This window comes from Podarcis bocagei (genome assembly GCF_964188305.1).
Source record: "Podarcis bocagei genome assembly, chromosome: 11".
Classification (NCBI taxonomy): Eukaryota; Metazoa; Chordata; class Lepidosauria; order Squamata; family Lacertidae; genus Podarcis; species Podarcis bocagei.
Genome location: NC_138136.1, coordinates 55,917,954 through 55,939,150, shown reverse-complemented (window position 1 = coordinate 55,939,150; position 21,197 = coordinate 55,917,954). Strand labels below are relative to the sequence as shown.

General features: G+C 45.8%; 1 protein-coding gene and 2 long non-coding RNA genes across 3 annotated transcripts in view; 2 read left to right on the top strand and 1 right to left on the bottom strand.

Moving 5' to 3' along the window:
* Positions 1-21,197, top strand: part of LOC308597447 — a 353,006-nt gene that overhangs the window by 27,991 nt on the left and 303,818 nt on the right. The window lies entirely within an intron of this gene.
* The window catches only part of ZBTB7C (zinc finger and BTB domain containing 7C), a 235,269-nt gene that overhangs the window by 163,294 nt on the left and 50,778 nt on the right, over positions 1-21,197 (bottom strand). The window lies entirely within an intron of this gene.
* On the top strand, positions 16,257-19,630 carry LOC308597451. Its single transcript, XR_014012999.1, has 3 exons — positions 16,257-16,277; positions 17,528-17,608; positions 18,879-19,630. It is a non-coding gene; the product is annotated as an uncharacterized lncRNA (long non-coding RNA).

The window sequence follows — 21,197 nt, the reverse complement described above, 5'->3', positions numbered from 1 at the left end:
AAGGAAGGGCCCTAGAACGCAACCTAATTTAGAACATGTGTTTTATTTGTGTTTCGTAAGCAAAGCTAATAAGGGATGCAGGTGGCACTGTGGGTTAAACCACAGAGCCTAGGACTTGCTGATCAGAAGGTCGGCGGTTCGAATTCCCACAACAGGGTGAGCTCCCGTTGCTCAGTCCCTGCTCCTGCCAACCTAGCAGTTCGAAAGCATGTCAAAGTGCAAGTAGATAAATAGGTACCGCTCCAGCGGGAAGGTAAACGGCATTTCCGTGCACTGCTCTGGTTCGCCAGAAGCACCTTAGTCATGCTGGCCACATGACCCGGAAGCCGTATGCCGGCTCCCTCGGCCAGTAAAGCGAGATGAGCGCCTCAACCCCAGAGTCAGCCATGACTGGACCTAATGGTCAGGGGTCCCTTTACCTTTTAAGCAAAGCTAAAGGAAAAAAAACCTAATCTGGCCAAGCTTGCCTCGTGTTGCATCTGCAATTGACTTCGACTCACTCTGACCAATGAAGTTATGAAATGGAAAATCTTCAGAAATTTTCCAACTCACATTGGGGGGGGGGGTCCTGGGCAGTTGCCCAAGAATACCAGGTGCTGATACCTGCCTGGTGAGTTAAGATCTGAATATACCTGAATTTGGCCAGTTTGGATCTTTGATTGGCACCCCTGTGCAGGCTCATGGGAGGAAGGCTGGAAGGTCTGGATCTTCCATGCCTTTTGTGGTTCCAGCCCATGGCCTGCCACCATTTAGGAGTCTAAAGCAGGTTTGCACCCTATTATTATTATTATTATTATTATTATTATTATTATTATTATATTTATTTATTTATACCCCACCCTTCCTGGTTCAAAAACTGGGCTCAGGGTGGCTAACAACAAATTTAAAACACTTAATTGTAAAAGCAGCATAAAATACGGTATAAAAACGTGAATAACAATAAAATTCAAAGTTCAGAAATCAATTTAGGGGAAATCCATCTAATAAGCATTAGATAAGCCCCAGGGCTAGCTGGCTGAAATTGGTCCTACTTGGGCCAGCGAGGAGCCCAGGGGAGAATTAGCTGTGGGGTCTCAGAGTGTGGGTGATCTTCATAAAAGGGGAGGGGGAGGGAAAGAGAAGGGAAATAAAAGATCAGGCTGAATTCAAATTAAAGGCCAGGCGGAATAGCTCTGTCTTACAGGCCCGACGGAAGGAGGTTAAATCCTGAAGGGCCCTAGTCTTATGGGACAGGGCATTCCACCAGGTCGGAGCCATCACTGAGAAGGTCCTGACCCTGGTGGAGGATAGTCTGACTTCCTTAGGGCCCGGGACCTCTAAACTATGATTATTCATGGATTTTAAGGTCCTCTGCGGGGCATACCAGGAGAAGCGGTCTTGTAAATATGAGGGCCCTAAGCCACAAAGGGCTTTAAGAAATAAGAAATGCCCATAGTGCAGAAATAAACATGGTGGCGCAACGAGCATCTTTTGAAGGTGCCGACCCCCCTTCAAGTTGGCCCTTCCCTCCCCACTGTGCCTCTGAAAGAAATTCCAATGGGATGGTATTCCGGTTGCTGACAACAGATTAGCAGCATGTTGTTTTGCATGCAAAGGGTGCTGCCGATCAGTCGGGCATGCTAATCTGCACTTGCAGAAGCATTCTGGAGCCGTGTGGCTGCCTCCTTTCCTTGTGCAGAGGTTGAGTGAGTTGCCGTATCTGCGGCTGTCCCCCCCTTCACCCCCCCCCGGACTCTACCTGAAAGAGATTTTAAGTGACGGCAAAAGTACCAGAGATTGACTTGTCGGGCTTTGAAATCTCGGCCGCGAAAAGGGAGAGTGTGGGGCTGCGGTGGCTTTGCTAATTCTGGCTAATGACTCTCCTCAGCATACTGAATTAGGGAGACAATTGCCTTCTGAAAGTCAAGAGTTGCATGATAAAATGCGCCTTATTGTACTACCAAATGGAGCCGAGTTTGGCCCGACAGGGCACCTCTCATCTCCCGCGCGTTTTTCCCCCAAAGTGCTTCGCAAGGTAATGAGCTGAATACCACGAGTGTAGCCAAGTGGAGTAGTCATTATGAGCTCAACAATAGCTCTCGCACAACCTCGCACGCCGAGAGAGAGGAAATATTGGCCGGAGCATTGTGGGGGACCTGGCAGTTGTGATTGATACATTCCATCAGATCTTTTCGAGACGGCGTTTGAGACGCTCCGGAGGAGTCCTATTGTACGTGCCTCCTTTAATCCAACATCCCCTCCCTGCGAAGACCGAGGGAGGCATGCAGGGCACGGAATACGTCTCGGCTGTCCGAGTGTGGGCATTTGGGTTGAGAAATGGACGAACGGCAAATTAATGAGTTATCTACGGCTATCTTTCAAAGGGACGGGAAGAAATAGGAGGCATTAATGACTAGGCAAGGGACTATTATGAAGGGTACCTTATCTGTAGCCAAGTGGCTGAGATGCTTGTCCAGCTGAATCTTCCTATCTCATCCCTGCTGTCCGGCCTATGTGTCTGCTGTGTATATTGGTGCCATGTGATTGGCACCTATAAATCTTATAGGTGAGGGCATTCAGCACCATGTAACTGGGCACCTATTAAATGCAAAATGACAGCTCAGACCTGAGGTTTTTTTACCTGCTTGCTTTTGTTTGAAAACAAGCTTTGTACATAGGGTCAAGTAGTAGATTGGTCTTCCCCAACACCGGCCAATATTTCCTCTCTCTTGGCGTGTGAGGTTCCATTTGTTCATGATTTCTTCATGATGGTGAGGACTGGTGGGAATGAGGGTTTTGAATGGCTTTGAAAGAGGATTGAACAAATAAGATATACTATTCATTGAATTGCAGATTTCAACAGAAGTAGCTCATAAAGTTCAACGGAAAAAGTAGAAGACCCAGTGGATCAGTTCATTCTCTAATCAGTTTGTGCATAAGGTCCATATATGTGAAAGTGTCTATTCCACCTGTCTGTTCATAGAGTCCAACAATCCACACCAAAGGTTGTTACAGTTCCGCAGAATCCTTTCACAGAGTCTAAGACAAGGATTTCCGGAATGTTAGCCTTGTTTCACCGTCCTGTGCTTCATCAGTAGTACCAACTCATACAGTGGTACCTTGGGTTAAGAACTTAATTCGTTCTGGAGGTCTGTTCTTAACCTGACACTGTTCTTAACCTGAGGTACCACTTCAGCTAATGGGGCCTCCCGCTGCCGCCGCGCTGCCGCCGCACGATTTCTGTTCTCATCCTGAAGCAAAGTTCTTAACCCAAGGTTCTATTTCTGGGAGTCTGTACCAGTGGTTCTCAACCTGTGGGTCCCCAGATGTTGTTGGACTACAACTCCCATCATCCCTGAGCTCTGGCCTTGCTAGCTAGGGGTGATGGGAGTTGTAGTTCAACAACATCTGGGGACCCACAGGTTGAGAAAGGCTGTGTGTAACCTGAAGCATCTGTAACCTGAAGCGTCTGTAACCCGAGGTACCACTGTATATGATATCACAGGACAGTGGATCTTATAGCATAGTAGTAGCTATAGTAAGCTAAAGGTAAAGGGACCCCTGACCATTAGGTCCAGTCGTGGCTGACTCTGGGGTTGCGGCGCTCATCTCGCTTTATTGGCCGAGGGATTTGAACCGCCGACCTCTTGATCAGCAAGCCCAAGAGGCTCAGTGGTTTAGACCACAGCACCACACCAACACCACTTTTTTGTGGAAGGTATCCACTGACTGTATCCACCAGCCACCTATGGAAATTTGGTGCCTGTTTGGACAGCAATAGTCATACTGTGTGTCTAGGTGGAAAAGTGAGCCAGAAAGAAAGGTGTGGCGCTGTTAAGGAGGGGGACCGAGTCAAGAGCATGCAGACACAATTAAATGGTGTGGGAAGGTAGGATAAGCCCACAAACCAGCCAGTACAGCAACAGGTAGCCAACTAAGCTTGCCAAAATAGGCAATCTGCTCCTCTCGTTTGGAAACCTGGGTGCTTGGAGCTAGAGATGTAGCAAAACTGGATCTGGGTTGCTATGAAACACTATGGTAGGTGGCAGCTGACATGCTGTTTTGCCAAGACAAGACACCCTTGTGGCTGCTCCTTCAGCAAATTCACTCATACAGGATACCACTCGCCTGCAATGGCAAACAACTTTCAGAGGTCAACTACCAAAGGAGGGACGCGGGTGGTGCTGTAGGTTAAACCACAGAGCCTAGGACTTGCCGATCAGAAGGTTGGCAGTTCAAATCCCCACGACGGGGTGAGCTCCCGTTGCTCGGTCCCAGCTCCTGCCCACCTAGCAGCTCGAAAGCACATCAAAGTGAAAGTAGATAAACAGGTACTGCTCTGGCAGGAAGGTAAATGGCATTTCCATGCGCTGCTCTGGTTCGCCAGAAGCAGCTTAGTCATGCTGGCCACATAACCTGGAAGCTTTACGCCGGCTCCCTCGGCCAATAAAGCGAGATGAGCGCCGCAACCCCGGAGTCAGCCACGACTGGACCTAATGGTCAGGGGTCCCTTTTTACCAAAGAGGAGGAATGGGGCATCAGTATCCCTCCAGAAGCTATTGGGCACCAATGCTCATCAACCTTAAGGGATGTTGTGGGATGAGGTCACTGAAAGACTGGATAGCCCAGCTGGTTAGAGTGTGATGCAGATAACGCCAAGATTGTGGGTTCGATTCCTAAATGGGACAGCTGAATATTCCTGCATAGCAGGGGGTTAGACTAGATGATCCTCAGGATCCCATCCAATTCTATGATTCTATGAATAGCTAGCGACCCACGGAACTTCCACATTACCCCATGCCATGTCCAACAATAATCCCCATACTTCAGAGAAAGCAAGATTCTCACAACCTCATCAAAAGTCAAAACCCACCCACGCAACATTTCAGGTACACTCTGAAGAACCACTCTGTCCTCTAGGGAACAACAGAAGATCATTTTTATCCCAACACAAATCATTTTGAATGAGCCAGCCTGCATATGAAATATTTCTTAAGCAAGACGCAAGGCAGCAAAAGCCCCTGCTCAGATTTTGTCATAACCCAAAATAAACCGAACTTTATAGGTTCTAATTCTGGCCTAATCTTCCCTTGCTATGCTTGTATGGTTTCTAATTATTTTGTCCTCAAGCTCTGCCTTGATGAATGGCTGTACCTTTTCCAATACACAGTGACTTGTAAAGTGCCTTAAAATGACTGATTAGCTCCTTTTGTTAATTTCCAATATAAAGAAATCAGCAGATAGCATCCAAATGTAGTTTCATCAGTTTTTAAATTATCACAATTAGAAGGGAAAAGAAGTGGGTCACAATTTGTACAGAAATTCCCAATCTAGGCACACACAAAAACATTAGATTCCCCCTCCTCTCTCTGAAAAGTTGTTAAAGGCCATAAATCCATTATCCAGATACAGATCACTCAATAATTTAATGTCTTTAGCTTGGCATGCTTCCCGGTACAAATTCCCTTTATCTGCCATTATTTTCAGGTTATAACAAATTGAGGAGTAGTTGGCGGTTTTGAAATCTTGAAGAGATAGAGGCAATCATAAAGAGTTCTGAATACAGCTGCCTCTTTGATGCCGAGAAGTGTTCCATTAGTGAGCAAGGGGGAGAGAAGACCGGAGGGAAGGAGAACAGAAGGTTGAATAGAACTTTTGACATAAATGTCCACGCCCCAATCGTTTTCTAGACTCAGGGGCAACTTTGGTGGAGGAGGGGGAGAACACATTTTTTGTAGCTGGTCCTTCCTCAGGACAAGAAAGAAGATTCTGACAAAGCATCGGGAAGAACTTTTGGACAGTGAGAGCTGTTCAGCAGTGGAACAGACACCATCAGAAGGTGGTGAACCTCTCCTTCCTTGGAGGTTTCTAAGCAGAGGTTGGAAAGCCAACTGTCATGAATGCTTTAGTTGAGATTCCTGAATTGGACTAGATGATCCTTGAGGTCCCATCCAATTCTATGAGATGATGGGCCACCAGTTGTCAAGCAGATCTATAATCGCCACCAACTCACACCACAACTTCAGTTGGAGCCCAGCTAGTCACTTCTTGGGACCAGGCCAACGGAAAAGAAAAAGATGGACACCATTTGCTAGGGACTGGCAGGATCCACATCTCAACTAAGGCCCAAGCGTGGAGGCGGAGGGGAACACATAGTGTGCCCAGATGGGATGGGTGGAACAAACTTGAAATGTTTCTGCTATTTGACTTAAGTCATTGGAAAAAACTCAGTGTGACGGGATAACTCAATGTTATGCTTAGTAGCTGGGCTACACATTACCCTCAGTAGGGCTGAAGCAACCATGCTCTGGCTCTCTCCTAACAGCCTTGGGAAACTGGAAGGGTGTTCTGTGAAATCATACCAAGAAGGAAGGAGATGCTGTTGGCCAGCTGACTTTTCGGTTCTGTTATCTCACCTAGCAAATCTTCTCCAGCAGTTGGGAGGGGAGGAGTAAGTACTATTGGACAGCCTAAACCTTGTTAACTAAACAGCTATATCAATGATGTTCCAATGATGAAGGACCAATGATGTTCCACCTTGCCCTGCAAGTCTGCAGAATATCTCCCAGTTCTTCCTTTGGAGCAACTCTACCTTCACTGTCAAGACTAATAAGAGCCCTGCTGGATCAGGCCAATGACCCATCTAGTCCAGCATCCTGCTCTCACAGTGGCTAACCAGATACCTGTGGAAAACCTGCAAGCAGGACTTGAGCACCAGAGCTCTCTTCCCCCTCCTGTGGTTTCCAGCAAACTGGTATTCATAAGCAGTACTTCCTCCAGATGTGGAAACTGTCCTGGTACTTGACCAACTACACACCCTTCCTTGCTTGTCCTATGACATGTTTAATCCAGAGGTAGCCATCATGGCACCTCTAGTTGCTGCAGACTCCAACACCAACATAAGCCATAGTCAGCAAGGTCACTCGCCAAGGATTATGGGAGCTGTAGTCCAAAACATCTGTGAAGCATCATACTGGCTATCCTGGGTCAAGCCTGCTGTGACATGTTGCCTGCCTGTGGGCTTGCACCTTCATTGCTCCATGTGCTTGCCAGTCCTGACGGACAACTCTTCACTGAGAGTCACAATCCAGCTATGGAAATTGCACCACCTTGCAGCTAGTTACTACCACCTGCATCAACAGGTAGTGGTGGCCCACTGGTGCAGATTACAGTCTGGTAGCACATGACTAAGCACAGACTAAATCCCAGCTGATTTCTGCATATGCTCTGTGATGGCATCCATTTCACAAACGAATGCTGTGCAAATGAGCCAATGGTTCGTAAGGTCTGCATGCAAAAATGAAAATGTTGAGTACACTTCTGTTGTTGTTGTTTAGTCATTTAGTTGTGTCCGACTCTTCGTGACCCCATGGACCAGAGCACGCCAGGCACTCCTGTCTTCCACTGTCTCCCGCAGTTTGTCAAACTCATGCTGGTAGCTTCAAGAACACTGTCCAACCATTTTGTCCTCTGTCGTCCCCTTCTCCTTGTGCCCTCCATCTTTCCCTACATCAGGGTCTTTTCCAGGGAGTCTTCTCTTCTTTCTCATGAGGTGGCCAAAGTATTGGAGCCTCAGCTTCAGGATCTGTCCTTCCAGTGAGCACTCAGGGCTGATTTCCTTCAGAATGGAGAGGTTTGATCTTCTTGCAGTCCATGGGACTCTCAAGAGCCTCCTCCAGCACCATAATTCTTGTAGAAAATGTGTTCCCTCGTCAACCAAGGAGGTCCTGAAGCCCAGTGGTGCTAGAGCCTGGTAGGGGGCAAGGAAGCAAAATGTGGGAAGTGAAATCTTCTGGGACTCTGGGCTTGGAGGTTAAAGGAGACTAATAAAAAAAGAAAGGGTGCCATAGATCTTCCTGTTCATGGACAAGGTTTTCCGGTTCCATAACTGCCACATTCATTCCAAACCAGAGAGGGGGAAGGGGGGGAAGATTTCCATAAAGCAGAAATTAAAAAGTACAAACTTGGGAATGGCTTTGTTCTCTTGAGGCTTAAAGGGAGTCGAAAGGTCCAAAGCCAGTGCACAAGAATATTAAAGCAAATAAATCAAAAGAGAGAATCGACCTCCTCGGGTGTTTGTAAAAGAAGCTAGAGAAATCCTCCCTTTCTTTCTGCATAACAAGAGGCCATTGCAGAACTAGCGATGGCCCAGAATTTTGCCGTCATTGGATGAAGCCATGACCTGCTCTTTCTCCTAGAAAGGTGACGATCCGTCATTGGGATAAAATGGTGCAAGTAGCACAGGAAAGGACTCTGTTCAAGATTTCTTGTAATACTTTGTCCTGTTTAACTTTGGAATGTTTTGCAGTGGTTTTTTTTTAGGATGCTGTATTTTGACCTTCGTTCGGTCTTACATGTGAGTTGCTTTGTTCCATGGAATAGTGGCATAGGAACATGGGAAATTGTATTATACCAAGTCAGACCATTGGTCTATATAACTCAGTGGAAGTAGCTCTCCCGGTTTTGGGGACAGTCCCTCCCTGCCTTACCTGGAGATGCCAGGGATTGAACTTAGAACCTTCTGCATGCAAAGCAGATGCTCTACCACTAAGCTATGACCCATCTCCCAGAGAGAGAGAGAGAGAGAGAGAGAGAGAGAGAGAGAGGGAGAGAGATCCATTCCACTCCAAGGGTGGCCCAGAAATTTCTGTTCTTAGAATGCATTAAAAAAATGATCAACATGCCATTTTAACTAATACATACTAATAAAGGTAAAGGGACCCCTGACCATTAGGTCCAGTCGTGGTTGCAGCGCTCATCTCGCTTTACTGGCCAAGGGAGCCGGGGTACAGCATCCGGGTCATGTGGCCAGCATGACTAAGCCGCTTCTGGTGAACCAGAGCAGCACATGGAAACGCCGTTTACCTTCCCGCCACAGTGGTACCTATTTATCTACTTGCACTTTGACGTGCTTTTGAACTGCTAGGTTGGCAGGAGCAGGGACTGAGCCACGGGAGCTCACCCCATTGCGGGGATTCAAACCGGCAACCTTCTGATCGGCAAGTCCTAGGCTCTGTGGTTTAACCCACAGCACCACCCATTTCCCAATACATACTAATACATGCAAGCAATTTTCCATTTTTAAATGTCCTTTTTACTACAATATGCATTTTTACGCAGTTTTCCATAACACATACATTTTGGTAGAAACTATTCGGTCAGTGAACTGCATCAGAAAATTTGGAGAAGCGCAAACTTCGAAGGTTGGCTGTGTTTGGGTTCATCTATTGGTTTGAGAAGTCAGAATCGGGTGGCTCCTCATTAAAATGCAAAACTGAAATCCTCCTCCACGCCTAGTGCACACAGAGATGAGAACTTCACCAACGGGAGGCTGCATTTGGTTCCTGCCTCATGGTCATTCTACCTCACCCACGGGTGACGTATGGGAGGCAACTGCGGAGACATTTTTTCACCCTGAGCCATGAAAAACAAGACAGATCTTGAAGCAGGAACTACTGGAAGACAGCAATCCCAAAGATCAGAAGCCTTGAACCAGCTGGCCTCTGTCTGTCTCCTTCTCTCTTAAAAATCCTGTCTGTGTACTCCAGACACAAAATACTCTCATCCCTAAGTTGAAAAATGCAGACCAGAAGCTCAGCTCTCAACCAGTTTCTTCCTTCCCTGCTTTCTTGATACGGTGAAGAAATCCTCCGACATTCTCTTGTAATATTCGCTTGCAAAAAGGGAACAAAGGTAGAGGGCCTGTTCCCCTAATCCTTTCCCCTTCCCACCTTCGCCCAGGGGCAGGCACTAAGCTGCAAGTTATGACTAATGTTGGGATATAAATGCAGAAGCAAGCGAAGGGAGGGACGGGCAAAGTCCTCCCAGGTTTTGAGCCTTTCTGGGTCGAGCTGTAGCTTGCTAGCCCAATGAAAGGGGTGGGTTGGCACACGGTGTTGGTTTCCTCACTAGAAAGAGAGTACACTGTGTTTTATCCCGGTCTTGATTCACTTAATTCCCACCCACCTCCAAAGCTCTGTGGAAACCTGGGGAGAGTGCCTCTGGAGTAAAGACTGAACGGGCCTGTCAAACTCAAGATTCCCGACTGATCCAGCAGGGAATCGGAAGAGGATGTTGGTTCTACTCCCCATATTTCTCATTCCGCCGTAGTTGCCTCACGGCTGGTCCCCCTAGCCAACGTTGAGTTAGATGACCAGTTGTGAAGCAAGTGCAGTGGAAAGTCAAAAAGACATTGTTGGGTGAGGAACCAGTATATTAGCAAGTTGACTGAATCAGAGTAGGGTTAACCATCGGGAGAGTCTACAGAGCAAGGACCAAGCCATACTGGGCACCTGTTGTAAAGAAATTTGGGCATTTGTGCTTTTACGAATTTGTCACATTCAACTGCCCCCTCAGCCACTGGCGCTGCTAACACACATCACAGCTGTCATAAAACTGGTTCACGGATAGGGAGGGGCAAGTTTCTCTATTTCAGTTTTTCTCAGTTTTCCATTTTCCCTTTTTAGGCTCACAACTCTACTCAGTTTGTGAATTATTATTGTTTTTTAAAGTACCCACGAAAACTCACCAGCATCTTAATGCATAATTATTACACTGTCACCGGCCACCCCAATCCCTGCCAAGCCATACATGTAATTCCAGGGGTTTTGGCTTTGGCGACTGTTGCAGTCTTGCGAAATACAATTTGTTCACATTTTTATACCTGAGTTTAGTTGAAGGGAGTTCAGATCACACAGCATGGTTCATCTCAAGAGGGGCTTGTTTCCCACAGCAGAGCAGCACTGGATTCCAAGACATATCTCCCAGCCTACTTTCAGTCAGCCTGCCCAATCACACCTTGCTAAAAGACACTTTTCCTGTCACCTCACACACAGAGAGACACTGTCATCTTGGCAACCTCTGTCTGCCCAGGCCCAAGGATTCGTCTTAAGATGGCCATCAACACCTTTTGTCACGTTAACGGCTTTGCTCGCCACTAGTCTGCCTAGGCTAGTTTGCAGAAGCCAGCCCAGGGATTCTTTGTCTGGCACAGTGCTGCAGCTTGTATTTTCATTCATATCCCACATAACCAAAATCCTAACGTTTATTAATTTATAGGGTTTAGGGCTAACCCACCCCACCACCGCAAATAAATATACAGGTTTGTATTCAATTTTGTCCAACAGACAATTTTTTGTAAAGCAATTTCCCACACACTGCAGTTTAGTACGTTGTTGTTGTTGTTGTTGTTGTTGTTGTTGTTGTTGTTGTTGTTTTACAAATATGTGCACTTTTGTGCAAATTTCACCCTAGTGCTTGCATTTTTTGTATACATTACTTGGCAGCAGAACTGCATGGCAAAATTCGAAGTCGTGTGAATGCTGAAGCTTGGCTGTGTTTCAGTTCTCGTATTCTTTCAGAAAGTGCATATCAGGTAGGTCCGCCTTCAAGCATGAACTGAATTGAATTTCTCCCCCACCCCTACAGTCACAGACTGGTCCTGGGAGAATCTGAGAATTGTAATTTCATGGTGAAGGGAAGAACAGCCACAACCAAGCCAAGAACAGGCCTGGGCTTGTGTAGAAGTGATCCAAGCCAATCGGAGACCACAATGTGATGACAGGACTAAGATCAAGCCCAGCCAAGTTAGCAAGGGCAATGATTCCTGGATTGGTCAGGTGGGTGACCCTAACCAATCAGGAGCACATTACCTCTCCTCTAAGCAGGCAGAGTGTTTGCGAATTGACAAGAAAGGGGATGGGATCCACCGCTTTTCAAGTTTAAGGGAGGTGATCTGTAGCATGATTTGCAATTCCATTCCTCTCCCTCTTTCGACAAAGCTCTTGCATTAGGGACAAAGGAGAAATTTGATTCAGTTTGGCATTCGAAGTTGCATTCACTACCGTATTTTTTGCTCTATAAGACTCACTTTTTCTCTCCTAAAAAGTAAGGGGAAATGTGTGTGTGTCTTATGGAGCAAATGCAGGCTGCGCAGCTATCCCAGAAGCCAGAACAGCAAGAGGGATTGCTGCTTTCACCGCGCAGTGATCCCTCTTGCTGTTCTGGCTTCTGAGATTCAGAATATTTTTTCCTTGTTTTCCTCCTCCAAAAACTATGTGCGTCTTGTGGTCTGGTGCGTCTTATAGAGTGAAAAATGTGGTGATTTGCACCTTCCGAAACAGACATCCCTCGAAATTTGTACTACTCTGGATTTTGCAGCGCAGGCAAGTAATATATGCAAAAACACATCTGCTAGGGTAAAGTGCACGTTAACATGCATATATAAGTGTAACAGGTAGAAATGTGTTATATTACGGGAAATATAAATAGTAAGGAAAATATGCTTTGCAAAAACGTGTATACAGTGGTGCCTCGGTTTACGAACTTAATCCGTTCTGGAAGTCCGTTCTTAAACTGAAACCATTCTGAAACCGAGGCATGCTTTCCCTAATGAGGCCTCCCCCCGCCGGTGCCCTTCCACCATCCAGCTTCCATTTTTAGACCAAGGTAAAGTTCGCAAACCAGGACACTACTTCCGGTTTTGCGGCGTTCGTAAACCAAATAGTTTGTAAACAGGGCTGTTCTTAAACCGAGGTACCACTGTATTAGGCAATGTTGCATGGAAAACTGTGTGTATTAAGAGCAATTAACAGTAAAATGCAGGTGAATTTTCACGAGGACTTCTTTTTTAAAAACAACAACAACAACCTGATGTGGAAATGTGGTACTGAACTTAAGGATGGGGAAATGAGAAGCTGAGAGAAAATGAAATTGACAGATTTGCCCATTCCTACTTTCAATTGGGGGGCGGGGAAGGACGAGCCTTCGCAAAGGAGCAAGCAATGTTATGCCTTTTCACAATCACAGGGGGCAGGGTCTTGGTTTTTTCATATCTGATTAAAGTTTTTTTCTCCATTCACCTTCTCTTTTGCTTTAGCACTGTGATCTCCACATTAAGGCAACAAATCTTACTGCAACACAGTAAGTAAATAAACACTCGGGCAAATGGGTTCTCTGTCCTAGTTTGCACCTCTGACCTGTTTTTCCACATGGGACGGTGGAGCGGGGGTGGGGAAGAGAATGGCTGGAAGCCCAGCTGGCGACCAGACAAAACACTGTTGGCCTAATTAAGGTGGAAAGTGTGGGTATTTTTTATCTATTATGAGCAACCCCCAACCTGGTGCATTAATGGAAGCACAAATCGGAGACCAATCAGCTCCATGGGCTGCTTGCTTTGAGTTTCTTAAGAAAGGCTTGTTTTCTTTTAAGTGTACGTGAAAGGGAATACATTCCTCGCTGTCGTCTGATTGCAACAATTAGTTTCCCTGCCATGAAGAATCACAAGCGGAGCATTGACTCCTTCTGGCCTCCCGCCCACCAGTGTGCCAAGAAACAGTCCATTTTGAAAACACGGTGTGCCTTTGAGGGAGAAGCTTTCTCCCATTAAGTCGGGCAACAGGCAGCTTATCGGCCATTTTCGCGCAATCAATTCTCTTGGCGACCCAAGGGCACCGTCCGCTGAAATTTACACAATGCCCTTCGTTTCAGCAGGGCTTGCACAGGTAAGATTGCACCGAGAATTCCGCTTTTGTGAACTTTGTGAGAGGAAAGGGATGCAGGATTACATTGAATGTCTCGCAGCAAATCTCCCCGCCTGTATGGGACAGAACATCTCCTGGTTCTCCGCTCAAGCAAAGAGAATTTTAGCCTCCCCTCTTGACCTAAATCGCAAAAGCTTTACGGCTTTAACAAACACCGGAGAATGTCAGCGTATGCTCACCCCAACACCGTTTCAATAGCTTCAGGCCAGGCTTAGCTGACACTGGCCAATAGGTGCATGTAACTAGAAGAGGATGGACTTGGATAATAGCATAGAAAAAGTAGGTGATGGGGATGTGGTGTGTTAGCAGCAAGGCCTAAACTTGCAAAACCTTTGCAGTTTGCAGAGCCGAAGAGAAAACCAGCGAGAGAAGTAGCTGATCCAGGAAGTGGAGCAAAGCCTGGAGTGTGAAGACATGCGATAGTATCAAATCGTTAAACAAACTGTAAAAAGGTAAAGGGACCCCTGACCATTAGGTCCAGTCGTGACCGACTCTGGGGTTGCAGTGTTCATCTCGCTTTATTGGCTGAGGGAGCCGGCGTACAACTTCCGGGTCATGTGGCTAGCATGACTAAGCCGCTTCTGGTGAACCAGAGCAGTGCATGGAAATGCCGTTTACCTTCCCACCAAAGCGGTACCTATTTATCTACTTGCACTTTGACGTGCTTTCGAACTGCTAGGGGGACAGGAGAAGGGACCAAGCAACGGGAGCTCACCCGTCACGGGGATTCAAACCACCGACCTTCTGATCGGCAAGTCCTAGGCTCTGTGGTTTAACCCACAGCGCCACCCGAAAACAAACTGTAGCAAATCAGAAATTCAGCAGCCACAGGTGAATGGAGAACTAAGTGGTACTTAGTGCAAAGGAAGAGGAGGGTATGAATGCAAGAAAAGCCCTGCTGGATCAGGCCAAAGGCCTATGTGGTCCAGCATTCTGCTTGCCACAGCAACCAGCCAGACACCTCTGGGGAGCACACAAGGATGTGACTGCCATAGTGCACTCCTGCAAGGAATCTTATCAGTGCAGAAACCTAAATGCAAGTGAATTTTTCACGGCCACCCCATTCCTGTGACTGTTGTTTTCTTTTGTTTCGCCCTTTTCTGAACTTTTTCCATCTCCTCAATACTCTTTTTGAGGTGAGGAGACTAGGCTCTCACATAACAGCCTGGCAAGGTTCATTTCCAATGACAATAACAGAAAACACTCTTACGGTTCTCCTCCGATTTTACCAAAAGAATAATGCACTGTGTCTCCTGTTCCCCTTCGCCTCTGTTTTACTTTACATGCAATCTAATGAAGATTTATAGGGGACTCCAAAGCTCGCCCAATATTTCTTTCTTTCTTTTTAAGATATAAGAAGATTAATATAATTATCATCATATATACTCCTGGTATTGAACACAATTATAAAATTTATAGAAAACAAATTTAAAACTGACTTCCAATTAATCTCACTGTACTTTGTCTATCCATTACTTTATACCGCACAGTTACATATTTCTTATTTAATTTCTTTTTACCTCCCTACGAACTTATATTTATACAACACAGGGATCAGTCTAATTCCGCCAAGATGTTTCCTTTTATTCCATAGTTTTCTAAATATTCTTTAAAGATTCTCCAATCCTTATAGACTTTTATAGCTCGCCCAATATTTCATGACATTTATTCTGGTCCCAATAAATTGCCCAACTGTGTGGACCAACACACAACTAACTGTGTATTTTGCAAAGTGCACAATAGCACCCCTAATTTCATCTGTGAAATGCTGGGACTGACAGTACATAGGTGCTCGTACGCATGAATAGAACATTTTGGTGGCAATTGTAGAATCCAAGTTATTGGACTCTTGCAGACCAAACTTGTTCCGCAGGGACCCAGCTCCTACAATCCTGACCTCTCCAAGCCTTTCTTTGGGATCAATTAACCTAAATGGCTGACCTCTTTCTCCCAATCTGTTTCTCTCCCACTTAAAAAAAAACACCCAGGCAGATATGAGCACTCTTGTGAAGAGGCTCTGATTGCCCTATTGTTTTCAAAAGTGGTTGCATGTAGAGCAAGGCTGATGGTAGGTAGTTGCTGGAGAAAACTCTGTACCACTTAACCGCCCCGTTCCTCCTGGGGTCATTAATTAGGACCAGAAAAAGAAACTAAAATAAAGATCATGGAGGTACTTAACGTGATTGCTAGGAGCAACACAGAACTGAAAAGGGCAGAGTCAATGGACATCAAAGATGCTGTGGATCTGAAAATGAAGTCTGTCTTAAAAATGATACAAAACATCCCTGACTAGCAGGAGTGGAGATGTCACTTGGCCAGGGTCTAGCTCAGCCTTCCCCAACCTGGTGCCCTTCAGATGCTTTGAACTACAACCAGGAATGAAAAGGGAAAATATCCCACATGTACCGGTGAGTCCAATCTTCATAAAAAGGGGAGGGGGAGGGAAGGAAGGGGAATAAACGTTCAAATTGAAAGCTAGGTGGAATAGCTCTGTCTTACAGGCCCTGTGGGAGGAAGTTAATTCCTGCAGGGCCCTGGTCTCATGGGACAGAGCATTCCACCAGGTCGGTGCCATCACTGAGAAGGCCCTGGCCCTGGCGGAGGATAATCTGACTTCCTTAGACTGATGAGGTCTAAAGGAAAGCAGAGCAAGATGTTGGCACCAGCATACAAGGAGCCATCCAAACATCTTAGGCAGATTTGTGTAGGGTTTACTCCTTTCCCTTTTCTTCTCCTGAAGATATCCCACATGTACCGGTGAGTCCGACTCACTATAAGGCAATTCTGTTATGTTCCTAATGAGTGTTTGAATGCTGGAGTTTTCTTTTCCCCAGGCACACTGAACGGTGATCGTGATCATCCAAGGCGATTGCCTGCTATTCCTATGAAACAAAAACATATATCCATAGACTAATCAAAGGTGTTTCTAATTTATTTTCCATTACCCTTAACTTTCACTTACGCTGCAGAACCCCGTCTTGTAAACCTGCCCCTTTCGCACAAAGTGTCTATTTAAGGAAGTAGGTAAAAGAACTTAAAAATAGCTATTCTCATTCAATTTATAACACACTTGTTAGCATTTCTGACGTTGACAATTCATAGACACTAAAATACACACAGGAGCTTGGGCTTGCCTGAGGGGGAAGCAAAATGCCCTCCGGTCACCAGGTAAAGCTATCCAATTTGGCTTCTATTGACTCTTAGCCAAGTGGACCAGCTAAAATTAATATCCATCTTTGTTATTGTAAGATTTTGTTTCTTCTGCTGCTGCTCCCTGCCTTGGAAGGGATTCGTGTGCTCTAGTTAACACTAGATACAGATCCAAATAACTTGTGGCTTTTATATTTTTCCAAAGGGAGAACATCGATTGCTTCTTTGACCCGCTTCATTTGATGCAACTTGAGGCGCTGTGCTTTTGGCACACTACCTAATTAGTCCTCAAAGAATTTCTGAACCATTGTCTTTAAGACACGGAGCAGAGCAGCCTCCATCAGGAGAGATGGAACTGCCAGTTGCTTTCTGCCATGATGGCTAAGGAAAGCCTCCATCTTCACAGGAAGTAGATCACTGTACAGTGGTACCTTGGGTTACAGATGCTTCAGGTTACAGACTCCGCTAACCCAGAAATAGTACCTCGGGGTAAGAACTTTGCTTCAGGATGAGAACAGAAATCGTGCTGTGGCAGCAGCGGGAGGCCCCATTAGCTAAAGTGGTACCTCAGGTTAAGAACAGTTTCAAGTTAAGAACGGACTAAGAACGAATTAAGTTCTTAACCCGATGTACCCTGTATATCCCACACAGGACTGCCTCTGAAGACTTCAGGCTGGTGCAGAATTCTGCAGTCAGATTGCTCACAAGAAACTGGTAATTCTAATGGTTCTAGCACAACTGAGCTGGCTTCCAAGATGATTCCATTAGGGACCCTCTGCCTGATTCTGTAGGGCTTGTCTTGTGTTCTTAGCCCCATTCCCAACAACATGTTAGTCTCCTCTTATTTTAACACCCAGCCTAAAGAAACTGCTAGAAGCTGACTGCATGGGACAGCAGCCACACCCCAGGTAAAGGCTTTGACTGGCTGGCTAAACCAGGTGAGGGTAACCGATGGGTCTCAAACCCCCAGTGAGTTAGGGACTGCTCTTGCATGCAAAGACAGGCTCCAGAGGATTGAGTGGGTGAGACCAAGAGTGGGTCCAATGGGCAAGAAGGAGATTTCTGCTCAAGCTGTAGAGGGAAGTGAGGGGCAGATGAATGAATGACTTTATTATTTCGGTCACAGACCAGTTCCAGCTCACATACAATATCAGGGAAGTCATAAAACACGATAGGGATACATTTGGATCTGCAATTGGGTATAACAGGGACAATACAGATATAGCAGCAGTTAAAAATATATAAGTTAAATCTTAATCACTAAAATATAACCTAAAATTGTCATTTAAGGCCTTAGTCATTATGGTAGCACAGCTTGTTCCCTAAGTTTTATGGCAGTCACACAGAATTTGGCCACCCTTAGTGTGATCTCTGGACCCTTGCCCTCTACCAGGGATTTTAGACATTGAAGTTCAGGCCTGAAGTGAAGGGCATGAGGCAGGAGTTGGTAATGCAGGTGAGCTGTACACAAGCAAGCTGCCAGCTAGCTCTGCCGAGGCTCTTTTTATTAGCACAATATGCAAAACCAGTCAGATACATTTTGGACTGTGCCCTTTATATATGCCAATCATGCGATCGTGGGGTGGTACAAAGTTATTCTGGCACCTGCTTCCACCGCGTCACTTTCCCCTTGAACAATGTATAACAAAGGAGACAAAGGTCACAGACAGGACACGGCAGACCACTGAGAAAGCCAAAGGTTAGAAAGAGGGCATGATGTTCAGACAGCTGTGGGTCATCTGCGGATGGAAGTGTGCTCCACACCTGAAGGTCACACGTTCACGACCCATTTGGAGATTTTTGTATAGCAGGGATGATAAATGCCGAGTGTATATCCCCGTAGAAACGACAGCGTAAGAAGGCATGAAGAGACAGTTTCTACCTCCATCAAGCCTCAGGGGCAGACTCATTCCGCGTATAGTTTACCCTCGAATCTGCCCTGCAATAAGGCAGATGGCAGCACGTTGAATCTAGCGAGGGTAAACGAGGGGCAAGTGGGACTTGTCAACCTGGGAAGGTAGCCCATCTTGGAGTAGGAAAACTCTGATCCTAAGTCTCTGCTGCCTTGAGGGATATCTTTGAAAAGGCTGAGGAGTAAACCCTACACAATCCAGAGCAGAACCCCTAAGAGGGTTGAATGGCGCCTTGTACACCTCCTGAACTGCAAAGTTTGTGCAAACAATTTCCCCCAGTGTGTCTACTGGGCAGAAACCTGTATCAAAATGCATCTCTTAGGAGAAATGTGGAAGAAAATACATACCAAGGTGGAAAGAAGATAAAGCCCCGACCAGAGACGAATGGTTGATGAAGAAGATGGACTATGCCGAAATGGCGCAAATGACCAGGAAAATCAGAAACCAGGAAGAGAAGAACTTTAAGAAGGAATGGGGAAAAATGTACAATATATTTAAGAGAGCACTGTAAACAACTAAAAACTTTGGCAGGATTTGAGTAACACTTGTATTAAAAACTAAGGTAAACAATGGATTGTTTAAGAAAAATAGAGAAAATAAGTGAAGCATTTGGGGGAAAATGTTTGATAATGGTAACAGAGGGAAGTCAAAGGATTCAGGGAATTTTAAATGATGATGATGATGATGTTTAATGTTTGAATTTTAATATGCAATGTAAGACTCAATAAAAAAGATTTCGGAAAAAAGAAAAGAAAATACATACAAATGTTCATGCACTTTTAAAAACAGATGCATAAATGAAGCAAACAGAGTGTAAGGCTGGAAAAACTGAGGAACTGAAAGTGACATATTCATCTATCCTTAGTTGCCACAGGTACTTGCGGTGGGAAGCTGTGACTGGCATCAGGTTCCCACCGTAAATACGTAAAGCGAACCACAAATGATGCCTTTGGTTCTTGGGGAGGAGGAGGCTATAAAGCAGCAACCTGCATGGATCCAGCACAGAGACCGCACACATCCTCTGCAATGAACAGCAGCGGAAGGCGACAATGGCTGCTTTGTGACACATTTTCTCAGCTGGTCCTGAGAGAGCGTGTTTTTGCTCCAGCTCCGCACACAGAAACTAAGGATGCCTCGGGAAGCTCTTCCAACTGGTGCCGGCCAAAATAGGGAAAGGATGTACTTAGGTGTCAAATCACCCACTGGGAGCGTTCTTCAAAGCTGGGAAGGGAATCTGCGACCCTCCTTTAGTCTTGCAGTTTGGAAATGCGGCAAAGACCTAGCATGGTGTTCGATGATTATCAGAGTAGACGCATTGAAATTAAAGAACATGGCTAGGTTGGGTCCATTAATTTAAGTGGGTCTAAGGGACGCGGGTGGCGCTGTGGGTTAAACCACAGAGCCTAGGGCTTGCCGATCAGAAGGTCAGTGGTTCAAATCCCCGCCACGGGGTGAGCTCCCGTTGCTCGGTCCCTGCTCCTGCCAACCTAGCAGTTCAAAAGCATGACAAAGTGCAAGTAGATAAATAGGTACCACTCCGGCGGGAAGGTAAACAGCGTTTCCGTGCGCTGCTCTGGTTTGCCAGAAGCGGCTTAGTCATGCTGGCCACATGACCCGGAAGCTGTACGCCGGCTCCCTCGGCCAATAAAGTGAGATCAGCGCCGCAACCCCAGAGTCGGTCACGACTGGACCTAATGGTCAGGGGTCCCTTTACCTTTACCTAAGCTGAGCAAAACACAGTTGAATACCACCCCTTGACTTTAACGCTGGGCTATGGAAGCCAGTGGTGATTCCAGAAACCTTACTTATTGAGCATTCATCTCAGATTGTTTGCAGAGAAGTGAGACGGCGTTGGCTATTTAACGAGCATTTACACTTATTTGTTTTCTGGGATATATTGCACCAGGCAAGCATTTCCCCAAACTTTCCCAGGCAGTTTTCCATCACTTGCCTTTTCGCAAAAAAACCAAAATATTTTTAAAAATCCAACCTTTTTCGGAAGTGGGCTTCTTGCACAAGCACTCCAATCAGCTTAAATTGCACACTCTGAATTTGTCAGGATGCGACTGAATCCCACCCCAAAAATAGCAACCGCCTGAAGGTTGCCTCCAAATGCAACAACCGTGGCTTGAAAGCTATAAATCCATTACCTAAACAGACAACCATTATGTCTTCATAAAAATGACTTGTATACTGCAATTTCATAACATAACAAATCCAGGGTGGTTTGGTACAATTACATATACACAATAAAACACACACAAATTACTGATGGCCAGTGAACGCTTACAGCAAAATGTGTTTTTTTTAATTGCCTGCATAAGCCTAGCAGCGTAAAAAAAAGTTTCAGTATGGAAAATGCCTGTTGAATCCCTATCAGAAGATCCATATTAAAGGTTTTGTTTCTTGCTGATGTCCAATGAGCCTCACCAACTCGGTGGATGACCAGCAACACTCCTACAGGTGATCTCAGTGGGATACCTAGGTGGTCCCTAAGAGATCCTGGACCTGAGCTGTTCAGGGATTTGCAAATTAATACAAGGACCTTGAAACGGGCTCAGTAGCCTGATCCCAGATTTTAGTGGGTCCACATGATGCCCACAACTACCATCAC